The sequence below is a fragment of the Mesoplodon bidens genome (genome assembly GCF_964165515.1).
Source record: "Mesoplodon bidens genome assembly, chromosome: 4".
In the NCBI taxonomy this organism is placed as follows: Eukaryota; Metazoa; Chordata; class Mammalia; order Artiodactyla; family Ziphiidae; genus Mesoplodon; species Mesoplodon bidens.
Genome location: NC_138160.1, coordinates 157,535,920 through 157,555,551, shown reverse-complemented (window position 1 = coordinate 157,555,551; position 19,632 = coordinate 157,535,920).

Below are 19,632 nucleotides of genomic sequence, written 5' to 3'. Positions count from 1 at the left end.
AATTTGCAATTCTCTGATGATTAATCATGTTGAGTATCTTTTCATGGGCTTACTGACTATTTGCATAACTTCTTTGGTGAAGAGTCCAAACCACTTGCTCATTTTTTAAATTTGTCTTATTATTGAGTTGAAATAATCCTTTATATATTCTGATTACACATCCTATGTCAAATACATGTGTTGTGAATGTCTTGTCCCAGTCTCTGGCTGCCTTTTTATATTAAGAGTGTCTTTCACCACAGGTTTTTATTTGTTTTTTTGGTTTGTTTGTTTTTTTAAAGAAAGCTTTTTTTCCCCCCACCTGCTCCTGCACAGTAACTTTTTAAAGAAAGGGATATATTAAATCCCCATTTTACAGATAAGAAAAGTCAAGCCCACCCAGAGAGTGAAAATCCCTTCCCTGATGCACACACCAGTATAAAGCAGAACCAGGATTCCATCCTATGGCCCAAAGTCCAGGGTCCCAGCCAGCTACAGGCTCAAATTCCTATCAAACCCAGAAAACCAAAGGCAATTGCACAAGGTCATTTGTAGTAAACATTATTTAGGATGAAGAGTGATTTAGCCTCAGGGTCCAGGAATAACTCACCTAAACTAACCGGGGCCTCTTGCAGTTTGGAATAGAATATACAGGGATAAATAGAATTATTAAAGGAAGGGAAAGCCCTCCCTCCCAAAAGAAATAAAAATATGGTCACTCTCTGCACTGTAATCTCTGATGAGAACATTTAATCAATTAGCATTGCTGTTGTCAAAACTTGCTTCCCACCGTGCTGGGAAGCTGCTGGCTGCACATCCTGGTGGGCCTCTGCCTCCCTCCTCCCAGCTAGCTGGGTTTCGCTCCAGCAAGAAATGTCCTGTTTTTTTCTCTCCCAGACGAAGTTCCTACAGCCCCAGATATAAAACCAGAAGACTCTTATCTGGCCTTATTTATCTCTATGCTAATAAAGTGTCAACCCCCCAGAGGGGGGAAAAAAATCCTGCTGTCTCCTCCGCCCCTGAAGTGATGGGTACCGTGTACTGTCTCACTTCAATGCTCTGTTGGCTGGGCTAATACTTCAGGGCTCCCTGTGGGAATGAGCTTCTGCAATGGGCAAGGCCATGCTGGGTATTTTCTCCTTTTCTCTTTCACAAGGGCTCTTGGGGATTCAAGGGTGAGCAAGTGAGAGGAAGGGGGGAATTGGTAGTGATGTAGCACTTACCAAAAACTGGACACTTTCCCCACTACTGGGTAGCCCAGATCCTCAGGGGACGAAGGCACGGTAAGGCAGCACATCCATTTATTGGGGAAGAAACTGAGGTCCCAGGAACCATCTCTTATCTAACGCTGGCTAGACATCTGTGAACCATTCTGTGTTAACAGCTTTACAGTGTCCCATTTATGTCTCAGGCCCGTGAATCAGATACTGTTATTGTCCACATTCCACATGGGAAAAAGCCAAGGTGCAGCACGCAGGTGACACTGTCCCCCTACTCTTGGTAACTGTGCCCTCTTAAAATGTCTGAACAGAGCCAAATGAGGCATGTCACTTTTTTTTTTTTTTTTTTTTTTTTTTTTGCGGTACGCGGGCCTCTCACTGTTGTGGCCTCTCCCGTTTCGGAGCACAGGCTCCGGACGCGCAGGCTCAGCGGCCATGGCTCACGGGCCCAGCCGCTCCGCGGCGTGTGGGATCTTCCCGGACCGGGGCACGAACCCGTGTCCCCTGCATCGGCAGGCGGACTCTCAACCACTGCGCCACCAAGGAAGCCCGGCATGTCACATTTTGATGCCTCTTGTGTGACTTAAAAGAAATCATGGAGTTATTTACGAAATAGAAATGGACTCACAGACATAGAAAACAAACTTATGGTTACCAAAGGGGATAATAGGGGTGGAGGGTGAGGTAAATTAGGAGTTTAGGATTAACATATACACACACACTACTGTATATAAGATAGGCAAACAACAGGGACCTACTGTATAGCACAGGGAACCATACTCAATATCTTGTAATAGCCTATAATGGAAAAGAATATATATACTCACGTATGTATATATACATATATATATATGTATGTATATACATATGTTTGTGTGTATATATATATATATATATATATCTGCATCACTTTGCTGTACACTTGAAACTAACACAACATTGTAAATGAACTATATACTTCAATTTAAAAATATTTTTTAAAAATATTATAAAGGAATAAATAAATGTATAAATTCTCCACCACAGGTGAGCAGGGAAAGATATTTAAGCATCGTATGTGACCATTTGAGATTGATGCATACATTGATAGAGACAACAGGAGCATGTCATACTCCTGCCTGACAGTAAAAAAAATTCTGGCTGGTAAAAATGTAATCATTGGGCATCACCATCATAACAGCTGATTATCAATAATAAAAAGAACACACAGAATCAAAACCAATAGCACAAATATATGTCATTATAAGAAGTGAAATAACACATAGTAATAATAAAATAAAATAAAATAGTAAACAGTAAAGATGAAAATAAAATAAGTAAAAAACAAACTAAAAATCAGCAATAGCAATAATAATAGCAGCTAATTCTGTGCCAGGCTCTCTTCATGCATTTGTTCATCTAATCCTCAAAATGGCTCTATGAGGTAGGAAGTATAACAAAGCCACATTTTATAGGTGGGAAAACTGAGGCATCCAGAAACCCTAGTGTCTTGTTTCTCAGGAGGACAAACCCAATTGGGCCCCATTTCTCAGGCCGGTAGATGTTCAAGAAGGGACCAAGGCTGAGTTCCTGCAGCTTGGCTAGGGACTTGGTTTGGGAAGTCCTCTGGGGACAACTGGAAAACATAGGAGGTCCTGACGTCAAGCCAGCCAGAGCCTCTGGTGGGCTCTTAACAGCTTGTGAACAGAGAGTCCAGTGGGACTCAGAAGCTGTCCACCAAACACTAAGCCACCGAGTGGCTGCTCTGGCCAAGCCTTGGTCCAGTCCAGAGGAACTGAAGGCAAATGGATCTTCCTTTTCATCTCCGAGGGGCCTGTAGCCCCCCGCAGTAGACCAGGCTGGGACTATAAGCAGCAAGTGGTGGGGGTAGAGAGAAGTGGAGAGATCCCAGTAGGTCAGGAAAGGGAGCAGAATCCAGCATTCTAGTCAGGGAACCCTGGGAGCACAGAGGTTCTGACCTTGAATCATTCATTTTAAAAATGATCTCAGTTTGGTTAGCTGTTTCTTCAACATAACAGCTGTGCCTTCACAGCCCCATCTCTCCACTTTTTTTCCTGCTAATTTCCCCTTCTCATACCTCTATTACTTCATCCCCCCTTGCCCACCCCTCCCCCCACCCTCCCCCAGCCTCTGGCCAGGCTCCTTTTTCATATGCTCTCATTCTGTAAATGTTCCTGGATGCCTGCTCTGTGCCAATAATGGCCAGGGGCAGGACAATGATGCAGACCCTGTTCCTTCTCCAGGAATTCTTCTGCTGGGGGGAGAGGCAACAACCCCAGAGCTCCTGCCTTGAGCTCTCCACCGGGCAGCTGCCAGCTGGAGGCATGGGGGGCGGGGAATCTCAACCCGCAGTCACACGTACCACTGTGGTTCAATGTCATCGCTTTTATAAAACCACATGGCTTACCTGTGGCCTGTGCTGGCCTGCACAAGAACTATTCCCCTCCAACGAGACAAATGAGAGGTGGGAATATTAATTTATTGGGAGTTAAAGTAACCCAATACCCACAGATGGCAAGTGGAAAAAAATATTACTGTGAAGGTCACATGACAAGGGCATTCAACTTACTCAACTTCGATTTTAACACGAGAGATTTAAATAGGGTGGGGTGCCTCTGAGCATCTTGCCCTGAGGAACAAGATTCTAGTGTTTAAAAAATATTCATATAACCTGTCCTCTAAATACCAGCCAAGCGTTTCATCTGATGTCCAAAGCAAAAGGAATTTGTTCCAATGCTGCTGCTTCTGTTTCTGTCGTGTACATGTTTATCCCTCTACAGTGTTCTACACACATAACCACAGAGACAGTGCTCTGGGAAATGATTTAAGCAATTCCCCAGAGGATTTTTGACTCCAGGTGATTCCTACCTTCTCTACTAAGTGCAGGATACAACACACCAGTATTGCCCACACACACACGCATGTACACACACACCCGCATGCATGCATCAAGATTTGCCTTTGCAGCAGGCACTGCAGAGGAGGTATGATGTGGCCCTTAATTACTTCACAAAATGTACAACAAATAAAAAGCAATATAACGACTACCTAGGAATGTCATCGAAGCAATCCGAGGGTAATGGATTAAAGATTAATGCCACCGCAACCCCATGTTGGACTCAGGTGTAAACTGCCTGCTGGGGCTAAGTAAATAATAAAGGAAATAAGATCATTGTCATTCTTCCCATTGGAGGAAGGTCTGATTATCTCTTTCAAGTTCTCCTCAGACTCTACTGAGGTCATCCAGGTCACTTGCCCCTGGGCCTGGGATGCTGTACCAACGAGGAAACTGAGTCGCGGAAGAGAAGGAGATGGCCAGAGGTTAACAGCTGTTTGAGCACCGTGTGCATCCCCTCATGTCTTTACAGAGGTCCCAGGCCTTGGGCCAAACTGAGGTTAGGAAGGAGGAAAGATACACCTTGAGAGTTTTTAGAACTGTTGAGAAGAGTTTGAGGACAAGGACAAACGAGACAAATTTTCATGGGAACCCAAATCGAATGGCTTCTCAGACCCAAGCCTTCACAGAAAAACTGCATCAAAAAGAAAAGTACGACGTCCTGAGTTTTATGTCTCCCAAAGCATGAAACTCCTGATTTCAAACTGGTTCTTTTTGCCTCTGAAAGCAAACAAGAAAAAGATGTCGCAGCCTAGCTTTTCCAACATTGAAAAAAAAAAAAAAAAAGATAGAAAAGAGAGAAGAAAATCTCGTTTGGGGGATTCTCAACAGAAAGGGTCGCCTTCCCCCTTTATCGATAATTTTGAAAGGGTCACTGTAAGACACTGACTAATGACACGTGACCTTTGGATTCTCCATGAGGCGGCAGGCGCGGGCCCGGGCCCAGCGGGGACCCCTCTGCCAGTTAGGGGTCACTCTCTCCATTCAATGCTTTATTAGCCCCCTCCAGGCTCAGGGCAAAGTCCCGCTGCTTGCAGACTTTTACAGCTTTGATTGAGGAAAGCTATTCAGGGCAGGGGAGAGGATCTGTTTGTTTTCAAGAGGAAACCTCTGGGAGTTTCCCCCTTCCCCCCTGTGTTTCCAGAGTTGCTGGAGAGATAAAAGCCATACCTCCTTTTGACCTTCATTGGACAGTAGAAGCCCCGACTCAGTGTGGAATAATAAAGGCATATCATGCTGCATAAATTATCCTGTGATTGACGTGCTTTCTTCCAGCTCCAAATGAAAAGGCGAAAGGGTGGGGGGGATGGGATGGGGAATGAAGGGGTCAAGGTATTTAGTCAAGCACCTACTATGTGCTCAGGTGCTGGTGGGAACTTCTCGGGTCTGTGGCCTTTCTTGGTCACAGGCAGATGGCCCCAGGAGGAAAGTGTTATTTATCCCTGGGACATGCATGAGGAACCAGGCGCAGAAAAGTTCAATGATTTTCCCGGTGACCCCCAGGAAGGCAGCGACAGGCACAACATTTTACTGCAAGAGTATCTTGACAAAGGTTTAAAAGTCAGCTTTTTTAAATCACCAAGTAAGTTACTAAACAGTCATCTCCACCCAGTCCCTGAGCCTGACTCTGACCCCTGGGTGAGCGATGGAGGGAGGAGAGAGACGAGATGCAGGACCAGGATGGCATAAGGCCTCCACCTGCTGTCTGTTTATTCATCCGTATTTACTGAAAGCTCGTGATGGAGCAGCATGCCGGCCTTAGCCTCTGTGAAGTCTGCATGCCAGTAGGAGGCTGAGAGTAAAGGAATAAGTTAGGAAGGTCCTTTTGGGATGATGGTAAGAGCTTTGAGGAAAAGAAAGCGAGATGGCAGGAAAGTGTTTGAGTGTTGCGGGGAGGAGGCAGGAGCACAATTTTGGAGAGTGGTTGGGGAACCCCTCCCTCCCAGGAGATGATACTTGTCCTGAAGGTCGAGAAGGAAGCGGGCTTGGAGAAGCTGGCAAGGGAGTGAGGGCCCAGGTGCTCGGGACCTTCTCCAGAGCCTGGACAATATTCTCCTTGTGATGAGAAGCAATGGGAAGGTTTTCAGGGAGCGAGTTCAGTGAAGCAAGAAGCAACACTTGGGGTCAGGATTTGCCTGCATTCTGACCTGCCAGTTGGGCCTGGAGAAACCTCAGCTGTTCTCTCGTAAAGTGGGGCAGCTGGGAGCAGTTCAGTGAATTGCCACTTGCCCTTAAGTGTCCCCTTGGAATTGGAGTGTGACTTGGAGGTATCCCCAAGTCACACCTGTCCCCAACCTGGGGACCAAAACCTCAAAGGCCTTGGGGCTTATCGGGGAGTGTACCCCTGGGTGCCTGGGAGCTGTGGCGAACTGGGGAGGGGCACTCCGTCCACAGGGCTGGCTGCTTCGGAACCCCTGTCGTTGTGCCATGGGAGGTGGAGGGGCCCAGAGTTGCCAGACCTTCTGATTCTGTAAGAGAAGCCAGAAATCCAGATGTGGGGGAAAACCCTTGGCTAACATCAATTCCAAATTAAAATAACATTGCCTGATCTCTAGCCACGAACCTCAAGCCTAAGGAGTTGCACAAGACCAGACCGCGGCCTCCAGGAGCCTCCAGGCCAGAATCACCACTACTGTCTCTTAGGGAACCAGTGCAGAGAATTGAAGGTAAAAGATGCACAGGAAACTGGTGGATTCCTTTCTGCAGTCCTAAACCTTTTTGTGTGTGGTGGATCCTTCTGGCAGCTGCTGAAGCCTATGGATGTCCTCTCAGGGTAACGTTTTGAAGTGAATGAAATCAACTAACAAAGCCACTTAATTGTATTTAAATACAGTTATCAAAAGGTTGCAATGTGCTATTACTGGTGTTTCTTTGTTAATGTATCAGTCAACACCAGCTGGTGCTGACTTTCATAGTTTTGAAGTAGTGATAGTAGAAACAAAGTTTCAATGTATCTGTAACAACTGTAATGTGACCTGAAAACACTACAGGTGACAAAGTCACAGTTACTGGTAGTGCTGCTCTGGGTTGCTGCTTACTTTTATAATGAAAAGAAATGATGCATTTCGGAGGACAACCAAAATAAAGATGTAATGTTTTCCCATCCAGCTGCACAGGCATTCTCCTCTCCTCACCCCCAAACTGGTCCTGGACTCCAGTTGAAGAACTTTGACATTAGACATGATAACAGGAGGACTGGCAGAGAGGAGGCCCCCGCTTCCCTCACCTCCCCATCTCAGTAAATGGCCCCCTCATCCCTCCGGATGCCCTAGGAGCCCCTAGATGCTCCTCTTCCCTCTCCAGAAACAGTGCTCTCAACGAAACATAAACCTGTTTCTTTTTCTTTTTTTTTTTTTTTTTTTGCGGTACGCGAGCCTCTCACTGTTGTGGCCTCTCCCGTTGCGGAGCACAGGCTCCGGACGCGCAGGCTCAGCGGCCATGGCTCACGGGCCCAGCCGCTCCGCGGCATGTGGGATCTTCCCGGACCGGGGCACGAACCCGTGTCCCCTGCATCGGCAGGCAGACTCTCAACCACTGTGCCACCAAGGAAGCCCCCATAAACTTGTTTCTGTCTTGCCCCTATTTAACATCCCCCCACCCTGGTTTCCCACCTCCTTTGGGATGGAGGCCTAATTTGTAGCCTGACTTTCAAGTCCTGAAGTGCATGGTCCTCCCCATGGCTTCACTCCCATCACCCTCCCCCTTACTCCCTGCACTTCCTCCTGGGCCTTCGCACAGAGGACGTGGGATGGGCAGGAGTGCCAGCTTGGTGCCAGGCAGGGGAGGATCCAGCCTTGAATCTGCAACTTATTAGCTATGAGACAGTGAAGTTCACCTTCCAGCCTCAATTTCCCTCAACACCCACATATCATTGTTGTAAGGGTTAGGACTGAAGTGACACTGTAACAGTCTGGGCACATTTTAAACCCTCAAGCTAGAGAAGCTGTTCTCACCAGGGTGATCATCACACTAGGGTTTCTCCCCTGCTTCCCACTAAACCGTTTCAGTGCTTACTCATCCTTCAAGACCCCACTGAAAGCCCTCTCTGCTCACCTTACTCAGATCTCCACTCTTGTCACCAAATCAGACCGCCCCATCATTCCTGAGCACGTTCACCAAACTGACATCACACACCTCTCTGTTACATTTATCCTGCTTTATTTTCCTTCTTTGCCATGAGTGCCATCTCATATAGTATATAGTTACTTGTTTATTTATGGTCTGTTCCACCCACACCCAAAAGAATACATGCTCAGTGAAGACAAGGATTTTCTTTTATTCCCTACTGTATTCCCTGTGTCTAGAACAGTAAATGATCCACAGCAGGCTCTCTGTAAACATTTATCAAATGAATGAATAAATCGGTGAATGAAGGAAGGAAGGCCTTTGCAAATATTTTCCTGAGGGCTACTAGGATTCAGTGAGATCACATAGCCATGGTACCTAGCTCTGGGTGTGACATATAAATGTTCATTTCTCATCTTCTTTCTTACCTTCTCTGAATCTTAGTTTACTCATGTGTGATATGGGAAGACTATCAACACTACTACTAATAATAATGAGGGTAATAATAGTAATAATAATAACACCAGGCCTACTTACCTCATGGAGCTATTGTGATGTCCAAAACCAGAACGCATTCTGCAAGCTATAACTCATTATATAGATGTGAGTTACTATTGCTGCTATAAGAACATAGGCAATTACTTCCTTCTCTCTCAGCCTCCATTTCCTCACCTATAAAATGGGGCTAGTCACCTCTGCACCTCCTTCTTAGCTGAGTTATTGTAAGGAATGAATAAAGTGATGCTTTTTTTTTTTTTTTTTTTTTGCAGTACGCGGGCCTCTCACCGTTGTGGCCTCTCCCGTTGCAGAGCACAGGCTCCGGACGCGCAGGCTCAGCGGCCATGGCTCACGGGCCCAGCCGCTCCGCGGCATGTGGGATCTTCCTGGACCGGGACACGAACCCATGTCCCCTGCATCAGCAGGCGGACTCTCAACCACTGCGCCACCAGGGAAGCCCAGTGACGCATGTTTAAATGCTTTGTAACATTAAATGCATTGTAAACTATAAAATGCTTTGCGGATGTAATGAACAATTACTTGGAGGCAGCATATAGGAGTAGTGAAAATACTATTGGCTTGGAATCCCAGAGGGTTTGAGTCCCTCCTGGGCTAGAAAGCCCAGAAAGAAACTCTGGATCTTGGTTTTGCCATCTGTAAAATACGGGTGTTAATTGCACACACCTCACAGTGCATTTTACAGGCTTAGCACCTGTCCAGCCTGGACCCAGAGCGGGTTACTATTCTCCACTGGCCCACGGACCGCTCTGACAAGGCCTTCTCCTCACCAAGCCAAAGAACAATATTCTTTTCCTCTTTAGTTGAATGGTGATAATTATACCAGCCCATCTGGGATGCCATGTCTTTTAATTACTATTTATAAGGCACTTGGGGATCCTCACTCAAAACGGATGTGTGATGTGCAGTGATTTCAGAGTGAGTCTCGTTGTCTCAGGACCCGTCAATATCAGAACGACCCTGGGCTGCACCAGAAGCCAGGGAGTCCTTCTTCACCTCTCCCTCCCTTCACCTTTCCTGCTCCTTCCCTACCTCGGGTCATGGCACCATGCTCATCCCTGGCTCCAGCTGGACGCCACCACCTTGGGTCATCCCCGAGCCCTCTTCCCCCTCGCCACCAGCAGGGTGTGTCCAGGTCTCCCTTCAACTACCCTCCATCCCACACTCTCCCCTCCCTCGCTGCTTTCTAGGACCAGCCCACAACCCGGCAACTGCAGTAGCCTCCTGCACAGAGGCCAGGAAGACCTTCCAGAAATAGAATTCAACCATTTCATGCTCTACTGAGCATCTTTCCACGGCTTCCCCTTGCACTTGGATGAAAGCTGAAAACCCTCTGCCTGATCTGCCCGTGCCTCCCTGCCCACACAGGTGTCCACTATTATCTCCTCCCCCGCATTCAATGCTGTCTAAAAAGGAGGCCTTCTCTGTGTTCTTCAAACACACCAGGCTCTTTCCAGCCTTCATGCGTGCTTTCCTCTCTCCCCGGCTTCTCCCCAGACTTGGCACGAGGCTCCTGTTAACCTCAAAGTCTTAGAGGAAAGGTCAGCTCCTTGGAGGGCCTTCCCAGGCCAGCCTCTCTCAAGTGAGAGCTCCCATGCCTGCACCTCCTTCCCTGTTCTTCCGCCACGCCAACCACTTACTGCAAATTGAATTTCTTTGGGGGCCAGAAACACATGAGGTTTGTGTGTGAGTGTGTGTGCACGCCAGCCCCATAAGAGCTTAGACCGCGTGGATATTTTGTGTCTTCAGCGTCTAGAACAGTGTCCGGCATGTAGTAGGCACTCGGTAAAGATTTGCAAAAGGAAGAATGAATGAATGGATGGATGATGAACGTCTGGGGATATAGCCTCTATAACTTTGCCTCCAAATAACTGGTCAGAGGAGAACAAAATTAATACAGAACAAGCCAAACTAAAGAGGAAAACCCATGGGGGTGAAACCCCATAGTTGCCAACAGTAAATTCTTGATTTGTTTTTTGTTACCCTTTCCAAGATTGTCTGTAAAAAGAAAAAAGGTGTTTTAAAAAATCCCCACCAATTACCTCAGAGATGAGACTTAATGCCAACTTTTTGCCTAGAGCACATTTCTACAGCCGAGTAATAAACCCCCAAAAAACATGCCTTGTGATGGAAACGTTGAACATCGTCTGTTCTAACAGGGCCATAGCGGCTCCCCGAGAAAGTCAAAGGAAGCGGGGAGAAAGGAAGAAGAATTGGATTAGGCAAATGTTTATCCAGAGGCAGCGTCGTTGATAATGAGGAATTTTGGCTTTCCTTCCCAAACCAGGGTTTTATTTGTTTTCTATCCAAATCGCTTTTATGACACTTGGGTTTTCTCAACAATGAAAATGCTTGGTTGACTGCAAGTGTGAGAGAGATTGAGAGATTTTTTTCATTAATATATGTTTTATTTTATTTTTTAAGTTAATTTTTACTGGAGTATAGTTGCTTTATAATGTGTTAGTTTCTATTGTACAGTAAAATGAATCAGCTATACATATACATATATCCCCTCTTTTTGGGATTTCCTTCCCATTTAAGTCACCACAGAGCACTGAGTAGAGTTCCCTGTGCTATACAGTAGGTTCTCATTAGTTGTCTGTTTTATACATAGTATCAATAGTGTATATATGTCAATCCCAATCTCCCAGTTCATCCCACCCCCTCCACTTCCCCCTTGGTATCCATATATTTGTTCTCTACGTGTGTATCTCTAGTTCTGCTCAGAGAGATTTTTATACGTTTGCCCCCTTTGCAAGCTCTTAGAGGGTCCCATAGATTCATGTTAGAGAGAGAGGGTAAATAACACTATCTTGATTCCCATATTTCCTGGGAGACTCTAGAAGGAGATGCCTTCTACGAAAGGGAAATATTGGGGGCTATAAGAGAACTTATAAACTCAGAAGTTTGAAACCTATTCTATCCTGATAACAGCGGATTAAGCTTGGACAGATGGCTTGCTCCCTCCTAGCCTCAGGGTCCCCCACCTGTAAATAGGGATGATGAAGTCAAGCTTATGAATGGCAGCACGTGGCCTCCAGGCCTTACCACTACACATGCTGTAACCGGTCAGCGAGGGAACCCCTTCTGAAATGGGTGCCCGGATTCTAACTAAACTTGATCATGCAGGAGAGATATGAAGTGGATTTTAGAGAAACAAAGAAATACAAAGAAAAACCACCACGGTCCTTTCCTGGAGTAAAAGGAAGGACACATCATATGGGAAATCATACCAACAGGGTAAGTTCGTTCCAGCCAAATTCAACTTCGAGTTGATGTTTTAAACTTTTTTTTCAATTATAAAAGTAACGAAACATTCAAGAAGATTTTGAAAACAAACTCACAGATTATCCCACGACCCCAACACCCCCAATTATTCTCCCGTCTGCATATTTTCGTTCTGCCCATGTGTGGCCTGCCTTTCCCCCTCGTAATGGGAAACATACTCCATGAAAAACAGAGGTCAGCCCCCCAAACACTCTACTGCTTCACGTCTTCTTCTCCCCTTTATTTAGTTATTTAACTCTGTTTATAAACAAACCTGAGGACCTCCCTTCACCTTGACGCCAACTGATTTTGGAGTTCTGCTGGGTTTTTTTAACTTAATTTTTAATTTAAAAGTGATTTCTTTCTTTTTTGTTTTAATGTGACATCAACCGGTTTTGAGCTCCCTTTCACTGTGAGGGTTAATTCCCATGTCCCAACAATCTCTGTCAATAGCAAGGGCTGACACCGCGGTGTCAGCTAATAGCTCAGCCTCAGTTTTTCCCCTGGACTCAAGGGACACACTTGAGCAACCCAAATCTCATAGCGGGTGGGGGCAGGGCACCCCACCTGGAGCTTCCACAGGGCCGCACATTCTGCGGGGAGCTTGGCTTCCATGACCTGGCATTGCCTAGGTGACCGAGAGCCAGCCTCCAAAATGGAATGAGGTAGCGGCAAAGAAAACAGTTCCCATCACCTTTCCTCCTCCTCCTTATAGAGTCAGTTGGTCTCTGTCATTTTAGCCACTGGTTTTCAAAGATTGTCACTCTGAGTTAAGTGCCTACTGTGGCAGGTGCCGGCTCTCCTTCACCACTAATATTCCTAAGAGCTCTTGGTGGTCAGTACTCTTACCACCTTATTCTACAGCTGAGGAACTGACATTCAGAGAGGTTAAGTGACATGCCAGAGGTCACACAGCCCCACATTTTGGTCTGAGTGACCCTGAGGTGTATACTCTTCCTCTGGTGCTATGCAGCCAGGTCAGAGGTGATGAACGAGAAGATGAGATCTGCTTCTTCCAAGAGGGGACCTGAGTGTTGGTTTGAGGACCCACTGTCAAGGCCGGATGGATCATTTCCATTCCACCCCTCACATTTTAATCCATGTCCAGGATTGCTAAATACCTCTATTTGATGCCCATGAGCTTGGAGGTCCATGTGACTGTTCAAGGATCAGTTATGAGGTCATGCCAAGGGTAGAAACCTCAGTGATTAGATCCGAGCTCCCTACATTGTGCTCCATAGAGAATGGAGCTAATTACCAGATCAGAAGGACCCATGGTCAAGGAAAATTTACCACACTCTCTTGGACCATTTAAGGGCTGAGCAAACACACTGTACGGGCCGTCCTGTACTGATGACAATCTCTGGTTCTCCCGGGGCCCTGAATCATTGCTCCAGCTTCCCATAGGGTTGGGGAAACCCTTTAGAAGAAGACGGCCCCATCCCTGGGCTCCAGAGCTTCCCAGGGCCTTACAGGCACTACGGGGCCCTGTGAGAAAGTAAGTCTGGTCTTCAATGCCAGAGTAGGGGAGAAAGAGCCCAAGCAACAGAGAGAAAGCAAAAGAGCAAAAGAGAGAGGGGGGCATGGGGGCTGGAGGAAAACTCTCAGCGGCGCCCCAGGAACATTAGCAGGAATCCCACCCCTCCCTCAGCAGCCTGGACCTGTCTAGCCCATTTCTAGGAATCCAAGCCTTTGAATGCTGTTGTTGCTAACACACCTGTCGCTAGGTGCTGCGTAGGTTAAAAAGCAAATCAGTGAGGATTAAGGTGAAACAACGCTGCTGCTAATTATCAAGCTACATTGTGACCTCACCAGTGATTTCATTGGCAAGGCTGGCTCCAAGGCTCGCACTGCATGGAAGCATGTCTGTCTGCTCGCCCCGTCCTGCCCTGCCCTGCCCACCCGCCCAGGCCCTGAGCAGATGCAGTGAGAGAGCACTTCTGTTCTCAGTGGCCTGTTGCCTTGGCCCAGGGCTCCAGACATGTGAGGTTATTGAAATTGAACTTGGAGGACAGGACGCTTGGGGTGGCTGCTCCCTAGGCACATGAGAAACAGCAGGAGGGTATACTCCCATCCTTACCATGCAGTCAGACCTGAGAGCCAGCAGGGCACCCTCTAGGCCCGGGATGCTCTAACCATCATCTCTACTTCTTCCTGACTTACCTCTCCATTCCCTCCTCATCTTCCCATCCTCAGTGCTGCTCCCCTCTTCCCAGAAGCCTGCAACAGCCTCCTCATTGGTCCTATCACTTCCAGCATCTCCCCCACCCCCCCTCCCATTTTCCATAATGCTCCCCAGGGAGTTTCTCAAAGGGATATGGAGCTCTATTACTCTCTTGCTCAAAAAACACTCTGTGGCAGAAATTAAACCAGAGCAATGCTATCCAGTTTTGGCAGAGCTGGGAGAGAAATGAATGCTGCTAGTGGAAATGTGCACCAGAAAAGGGTTTTTAAAAAAAAATAATTCGGCAATATCTGTTCAGATGAAAAATATACACACTTGGCTTTGGCAATCTCAGTTTTTAGAAATTAAACCTTTAAAAATGAAAGTGTGAGTATGAAGGTTTGCAGGGATTATTTTTTCAAGAATTTTTGGCAGTAGGAAAAATTGGGGGAAAAAAGGTCCATCAAGAAGGAAATGGTGAAATGCATTCTAATATAGCCCTACTATGAAACATAAAAAGAATGGATGGTGAGATGTCTGTGATATGAATTAGACAAGAAAGCAAGTCACACAGATAGTTACATAGAGAGAGTCACATACACACACACACACACATATACACGGACACACAAAACACCATCAATTTCCACTTTTCTGTATGCTATTTTGTGTTTGTATATAATTAGGAGTCTCTAAGGATACACGATTGTTCATCCTACTTATGATGATGGCAAAAAAAAATGAGAGCAATTATTCATTGCTAACTTATCTTTGATTTGTTTCACTGGTTATCATGAATATCTATTGCTTTTGAAATTCGAAATGCAGAATTTAGTAAAAAGATGACAGAAAGAAAAGGAAGGAAAGAAAAAGAAGAAAGACCCTTCACCGCTGAGCTGCAGCTCCCCGAGTGCGGCTCTTCCCTCTACCACCCTTCTCCCTAGCCTGTTTGCACCCCCAGCACAACCCCCCACTCCACCCCACCCTGTTTCTTCCTGAGCCTCTTGAAACTCAAACACACAGGTCACAGGTCACTTCACTTCTTGTCCCTCTTCACATACTACCTCCTCTGCCAGCAACTCTCTTCCTTTCTCCACCTGGCAACACCCTCGGTGGCTCAGTCCAAATGCCACTTCCTCCAGCAGCCTAACCCTAACACCCAAGGTTGAGTGGGTCAGTCCCACCTCTGGGCATCCCACCATCCCACAAGCTCCCCTGTACTTTCTGGAACCGCATCCCATCATATCCCATAATAGGGTTTACACTCTGGCTGGTGAGGCATAGGGAAGGCATGTCTCATCTGAAAAAGAATCAGTGCTTGAGAACACACCTGGGGCCACTCACCTGCACATTGATACAGAGAAGCCAGAATGCCAGATTTCTAGGGAAAGTCCCCTGATTTTTAAATGTTGGCAATGTACTCAGATGTTTTATTAAACTGTCTTCGGGACAACACCGTGAGAGTGAAAGAATTCTGAGAGATGAATCTGGCTTCGGGGCAGTCCTTTTGACATTTGTGTGGAGTAACTGATGAGGCTGTCTTGCCACTAGAGTGGGAGACTCTTGAGGGCAGGAACTTGCCTGGGTAATGTCTGTTTTCCAGGCGTGGCACTAATTCAGCACACAGCTGCCTGAGGAAAGGAGGAAGGGAGGGAAATAAGGAGGAAGGATGAAAGAAATGAAAAAAACGACAGATCGGGCAACGCATTTCATCATTTACAAAACTGACAAAGGAAAAAACATTTTCTGCCTTATTTGCAATTTAGAGGAGCTGAATTTTGCCTACAGAGTACAGTGAAGTTCCCTGACTATTGTGGAAGTATTTGTTAGACAGTCCAAATATCCAGACACTGAAGATGGATCTATTAAACAAGGGTAAGTGATTTTTAAATAGAACCTTCAGCTTTCAAAGAATTCTTCCCCTCTTTTACAATTACTACTAAGCTAGCAGATAATGAGGTCCAGGGTAAATAAGCTAGTGTTTTGGCCAAATTCTCCCATTCATTGTTTACTAATAATACAAACAACCCCATATCTCCAACATGGTATGGTCATCTATCTATTATCTCTGGAGTAGATTCTTCCTGCAAACCTAGAAGATCAGAATGATCACCATTCCCCTAGCTTTACAGATAAGGAAATCAAGGTCCAGAGAGGGGAAGTAACTTGCCCACAGCCACCCAGCTAGGAGGAGGCGGAGTAGGATTCCAACTAGATTTGGTGCCTTTGGAAATGCAGTGTTCTCTCCTGTAAATCAGTGCTAACCTGAATTTCAAGCATCCGCCTACACGATTGTTCCCTTGCCAAAGAACAATCATTATGATTGTTGGCCTTATCCCAATACCAACAGTAGTATTATTTAATTAACGTTTAACTAAACTCTCGTTTTAAAACAGCAACAACAAAAATGATTTGTAAAGGGAAATTAATGTCACAGTATTATTTACCAGCCGTAGATGGGTTCACTCTGAAAATAAGTAGAATGGAAGCAAGACTGTCCTTATCTCACTAGATGCTGTTGCCTCCTGAAGACTGAAGCCTGGTGCTTGGTCCACAGGAGGTCAGCAATCATTGCCGAGGTATTAAAGTTGTGCCGAGACAGTCTCCTGAGTATAATGGCTTGATTATCAGGTCACTGAAAAGGGAATAACTTTCTTGTCACGTGCCTAGATGTTACTTCATGTCCTGTCCAAGAGACTCTCTAAGATTCTTTTTCTGGGAAGGGCCGTGCCACCACAGGGCAAAGCTTCCTTGGGCTGCTCAAAGGCCCCAAGGATTCTTGGCGAGCATCATTTTCGTAAGCCTCTTTGCAATTGTCCACACCAACGGTGTCAGCTCTAATTGTATCATTAACAATTATCCACAAGGTTTCCTCCCAGGCTTCTCATCTGCTGAGTCAGAGACTTTCTTCTATTCTCACACAGGAGACCAGCACCAGGGGACAGGAGGGGACTAACCTCTCCCAGAGTTTTATATCCACGAGCCCATTTATCTTCCCACCACCCTGAAATAAGGATGTTTAGCCCCAGTTGTCTAATGGGGAGAGTGAGGCTCAGCTCAGAGAAGGGGGGAGAACTTGCCCCAGGATACACAGCTGGCCCAGGATAAAATGGGGGTCCCCGCTAGTGTCCCCTACCACCTGGGATATTTTCCACCCTCTGCCGCCACCTTCCTGGACCCCTCAGACAGCCTGGCGGGAGACAGAAGAAGGAACACACACTCCTTTATCAGAGAACTACAAAACCAGAAGAGACAGGAAAGGTAACTACACTCCCCTCATTTGCCACGGAGGTGAATAGGGGACCCTAGAGGGGGAGCATCTGCTTAAAGTCACCCAGCAAGTGAGTGACACGTGGGGCTCAGGACCCTTGTTCTTGGCCGAGGCCCAGGTCCTTTCTCTTCACTCTCCCACCCTCCCCACAAAGACTAAATCCATTTGCAAAAAGTCATGAGCTGCAAAGAGATGGAAAAGAGAAAACGTGCCAATTTTATCAACCTACCATACACACAAGCACTTTAAGTTATGAACAGAATTAGCATTATGAGGAAGGCCTAACTATATTTAAAGTTTGTGGGTCTAATAAAATTCATTTTTTCTATTTAAATGATGGTGACTTTTATTTTCTAGGGTTGGAAGGTAGGTAGAGCATGGGGAGAAAATGCACTTTGTACAGGCACAGTTCTAAAGAGAAATTATATTTATCTAGATTTTCCATGTCTGAGAATCAGATTGCCCTTCAGTAAAATGAAGATCAAATAGCATCTACTAAATAGGGCTGTGAGGATTGAATGAGTGAGTACACGTCAGTGCTTAGGACAGGGTCTGGTGTGTACTAAGCACTCAGTAAGCATTGCCTGCTCTTATTAGGAGGAGGAGAAACTATGAGTTTATATTTTTCTGAATACATTTAGGTCTTTTTTTTTCTTTTTCTATTTTTTCTATCGTATAAACACGCTCTTGTTTTAGGAAATCTGGGAAATGCCACAGTCAAGATATTGCTAAAGTGAGCCGAGAAGATAACAGCAGGATGCTGAGTTTCTCTGGCTGCGTCATGTCAGGGGCAGGAGAAGTGCGATCTGGAGGATGATAAAGAGAAACCAGTTTGGGGTTTGGAGTCAGATGCACCAGGGGTCAAATGCTGACTGGATCACTTAGTTGCTGCATGACCTTGGGCAGGCAACAATCTCCCCAACTGTTTCTCCATCTGTGAAGGGACGGGCGAGAGGAGGGGGGAGGTAGAGATTAATTGAAAGCCTAGCAAGTTAAGGGTTTGGGGCAAAATGAGCTTTCAGTGTTTCTTTGGGGACAATTTAAAACTCCGACCCCTCCCCGCAAGAATCCAGTGTGGGTCCCAATTGTTAAGACACATGAGTCTACCCCTCACAATTCAAGGTTCATTCCTAGTCACTGGGAGAGGGCGATCTTCCGAGCCGGCTGAGAGGTACCTACGGTCTCTGCCACTGCTTCCATTCCCGAACTTATTCACTAACTCGGCCAATATTTATTGTGTCCCTCACTGTGTCAGGGGATCTTCAGGGCACCTGACACAGATCCGTGGGGGCATGACAAATCCCAGGGATTCTGAAATAAGACCTTTCTGGATCCAGACCTGGAGAGGCTGGGTCTGTGCTTCAGAGGGTCCCTGGAAGGTGCAGGGAGGCTCCCGGGCAGAACTGATGTGCTCTCCCACCAGACTCCTTTTGTGACCACAGGAAGGTGGCCATGCCTCTCTGAGCTGCAGGTACCTCTTTGGTGAATTGAGGGGCTGGAGTTGAAGGAGCCGAGGCCTGTGGGGTATAGGAAGGAGCAGGGTATCTCGCACCCAAGGGCGATACTGAGGAACAAGTGAAGTCCTGGATGCGAAGGCAGTTTGCGAAGCCTACAGCTCAAGGTGTACTGTTTTTGCATCACCTCGGGGAGGGGTCTTCCTGCTGGGGATAGCCTTCAACCCCCTCCCAAGGCTGGCACAAGCTCTGGGTTCAGCTCCAATGCCCCAACCCCTCCCCTAGAAATGATTAACAGAATTCTGAATAATTGCTTCTAATTGTCTTCATCCTTACGGTAAAACAAACCTTGCTTATTCCCCACCAGGCAACTGGGGGTGGGGCAGTTGGAAGAGATTCCATTTTCCTTAATTAAAAAATATAATTATGTCTGTTAAGTAACTCCCCAAATTTCCTTTTCCCCTCCTCGCCCATGCCCAGTCAACTGCATTTTGAATCTAACCCAACTTGGAGGCCACTAAATAAGAGAGATTTCAGATTCCTGCCGAACTATTCGGGAATCCATAATACAGCATGCGCTTTCTCTGTGTGCCCTAGCTACTAATTAAGCCCATCTCAGACTCAACCGTTCCATCTGTCTAATTGGAAGAAAATGGAAATAGTAGATACTTCATCGCTGAGAACAACTGCAGATGCCTTTCCTCCCACCTTTACAGCAACTTCTGCCCCAGGCAAAATACAGACATTTTTAGAATCAGCCAAACCCTGATGTGCATCTCTGCCAGGTATTTACTAGTTGT